The 3,403-nt window shown below is 39.8% G+C and overlaps 1 long non-coding RNA gene across 1 annotated transcript; it reads right to left on the reverse strand.

Annotated features, from left to right (window-relative positions):
- Nucleotides 1-1,541: 1,541 nt before the first annotated feature.
- Nucleotides 1,542-2,832, reverse strand: LOC122997212. The gene is made up of 3 exons (XR_006407181.1): nt 2,638-2,832; nt 1,984-2,109; nt 1,542-1,713 (listed from the first exon to the last, which is right to left on the reverse strand). It is a non-coding gene; the product is annotated as an uncharacterized LOC122997212 (long non-coding RNA).
- Between the last annotated feature and the right edge of the window lie 571 nt (nt 2,833-3,403).

Here is a 3,403-nt window from a genome sequence, read left to right on the forward strand (position 1 = left end):
TTGAAAGAAATGAGTGCCGACATTAAGAGTAAGTCATGGTTTTGCATCTTTGTCCATTTTAAGAGATCTCCTATGGAATCTTTTTTTGATTTTATTAATTATGTTAATAGTTACAAAAAAAACCTACCCTCACCTTGCAACCTCTTACATTTCTATGTAATAACTTGGTACAAGACTGTTTTCTCAGCAGACATTTTGACTTGTCATACAAGGAAATCACAGCTGTAACTGATGACATTGATGATGGCTCCTTTCCATTCAGGTGAGCCAATAAACCATGCCAGTGAGGCAGATTGCACTATAAGCCTTTTTCACAGCAGACATTTTGACTTGTCACAGTAGGAAAAGCACAGGTGTAACTAATAACATTAACGATGGCTCTGTTCCATTCAAGTGCCCCAGCAAGTCATGACAGTGTGACAGTGAGTTGACATGCACATTACCAAGACCTTGAAACTGGAACAGCAAAATGGAATTCAGCCATCATTCATTTTATTATTTACATGTGTTTTTTCCCACTGAGACATGTCAAAATGTCTTCTGTGAAAAGGAGCTCTGTAACCGGAACACCTAAAATAAATCCAGCCATTAATAATGTTATTAATTAAACTTTTATTTGACAAGTGAAAATGTCTACTGTGAGAAAAGTGTATGTCGGTTTAATTTTCATTTATTAGCTTGGTAAAAGTCTAATTGAGATTAGCGATGTCATCATGTTCCCAGATCTCAGCCATTAATTTGGTTTACTACAACTTTAACCATGAACACAATCTCTCCCCAGCCTTAACCAAGTAGCAAGTTATCTAGATTTAACTACTGTATACCTTAACCAACAAGTGTGACAAAATCCCAAAATTCTTCTATAAGTCTGTTAGTGTGGCTCCAGCTATTTCTTAAAACTGACCATTTAATAAATGGCACATGCTTCAATAAGACTCTGCAGTCCATATTCTTTGTTTTAACTATTTTACTGAAAATTGAAAATAAAGTGTAAAATAACATGAGAAACATTTTGAGCACGTTCAAAGACTGAACTTTGTTCTAAGTAGTAATCAATCAGAAGAGGTCTTTGTGAAGTTAAATAATACAGAATCAATTAATTACAAATTTTCCTCTATTGTATGATTGACTTGTTTTGAAAAAGTCATCCACCTTTGTAAGCACCTTCTGTGTAAACAAACGAATTGCAGTTACATAAATGTATGGTTGAAGTAAGGCTGGTATAGGCCTTTTTCCTAGAAGACATTTTGACATGTCATAGATGATAAATTTAATGCACATAGTTAAGGTTAATGGTAAGTGAATTCCATTTAGCTGCTTCAGTTTCAGGGTCCTGGTATTGTATATGTTGGCTCACTGTCAAACTGTTATGCCTTATTGGGACGCTTAAACAGAACAGAGCTGTCGTTAATGTTATTAGTAACACCTGCGCCTTTCTTAATATGGCAAGTCAAAATGTCTGCCTGTTGGCACTTTTCAGGATGAGGATCTTTAACTCATTTACTACTGCAAATCAGTGAAAGAGGTCAGTGCTTTATATATCTGTACAGTTGTGGAAATGAATTTATTCCTATGTGAAAAGTGACTGCACCACCTTAAATCACAATGTAATTTTCATGCAGCACTGTTTATTAGTAAATAGTGAGAAAATTATACAGTATGTGTGAATGTCTCACTCTGTGCATTATGGCTCTTTCCCACATATTTTTCACCCTGTAAGTAACATCAAAGAAGTGTTAGAGAACAGGCATCTTTATAACTAGCCAAAGAAACATAGGTTTTCGTGGGAGTACACTTGGTTCACTCTTTCAACAAGTAATTTTCAGTAGGAACTGTTTCAGTGGTTTACTATCATCAAGATACATCAGTATTTTCTGGATAAAGGGGAACATGTGAATGAGTCTAAGGATAGTCCAAATGCAATGCACACATTATGCCAAACAACAGTGCAAATGCATCAGCCAACCTGGAGAGACCACTCACAGCAATTTCATCTTCGACTACAACAGAGAGGCTCTCAGGGCTGAAGTGGACCACACCAGTAGTGTTGTCAGAAACCACAATGAGGAGAGCAACAGGATTGTCAGCCATTTCTGGCTCGCCTTCCCACTGCAAAATACAAACAATACAATTATGAAGATAGTTCCAGAAACAAGGTTGCAAGTCATACACTGTCTGCTTATCTTTGCTCCCCACACACTTAAAGTTTAGGCTTGTATTTTTTCTGTCTTGATACAACACTCGCATGCCAATATGTATGTTGAGAATTACTGGTGGCTGTAATCATTCTTCCTGTCCATACTGGCTGTGTAACCTGCAATATCAACAGCATACAGCATCGCGTTCTAACTACACTGTGGCTGCCAGTGATCCGCTGCCATTCTAACCAGTGTGTTTGTGTCCACCAGGTACATGAGATGCGCCTGCTTTGCTATCTTTATGTGCGGGGTCTCCCCAGATTGGAGGACAAACTTCACAGTCCTTGTTCTGTGTAAAACATACATTCTAAATTTGAGGAGAAACGCTAAATAGTTATTTTAGTGGAGCTCTCAGCTCAGCAACACGAGCCTAAAGAGCAAAATAGATGTGAAGCTGAACGTGTTTGCCTGCAACAACTGAAAAACTGGAATCCTTCACCTATGAAAAAGTTTCAAGTTAAAGGCCAGCAGCCACTTCAGATGAGGCAACCAGTGTCACAGTCTGCTCCTCAATCCCTCTCTACAGCCACACTCTCATCTCCAGCTCTCTGCATTACTTCTCCCTGTCCATGTTTGTTCTTCCTGCTCCCCAGACCTGCCATTCTCAGGGTGTCCACTAGATGCCCTTGGACTTTCCCTCCTTTACCTATCTGCACACTTGTTTCCACTCAATAATTGTCTGCACCTGCTGCCTATTCCATCATTAGCTCCTCAGTTCATCTACCAGTCTCAGACATTCTTTCTCTGTCAGTTTGTCTAAGTTCCTCCCATGTTAATTTGTTACCTGATTGTATACTTATGTTCCAGCCAACCTGATTCTGATCTTGTCTATTCCTGTATCTGTTGCTGCCCTTCCAGTGGTTTTGACTTTGGACTGTTTTTGACCTGCCTGCCTGCTATTTTCCCTTTGGACTTGTTTGCATGTTTTGGACTACCTCTCCATTGAGTACCTGTAAACCTGTTTTGTTGATTTTGAGCATTAAGACTCCTCATTCAACCTATCTGCTTGTTAGGTCTGCATTGGGGTTCTCCAGAGTCTCCGCTGCCTAGCACCACTACTGACACCGAGCCTACTTCCAAGCTGTCAGCCTCCTTTGCTGATGCCCAGCCTGTTCCTGTGCCTCTGTTGCAGCTGTCTTTAGTGCCCATGCTGCAGCCGTCCGTCGTTCTAGAGCTGCAGCTGTCTCCTGTTCCTGCTGATCACA

Source organism: Thunnus albacares, chromosome 14 (genome assembly GCF_914725855.1).
Source record: "Thunnus albacares chromosome 14, fThuAlb1.1, whole genome shotgun sequence".
Taxonomy (NCBI): domain Eukaryota; kingdom Metazoa; phylum Chordata; class Actinopteri; order Scombriformes; family Scombridae; genus Thunnus; species Thunnus albacares.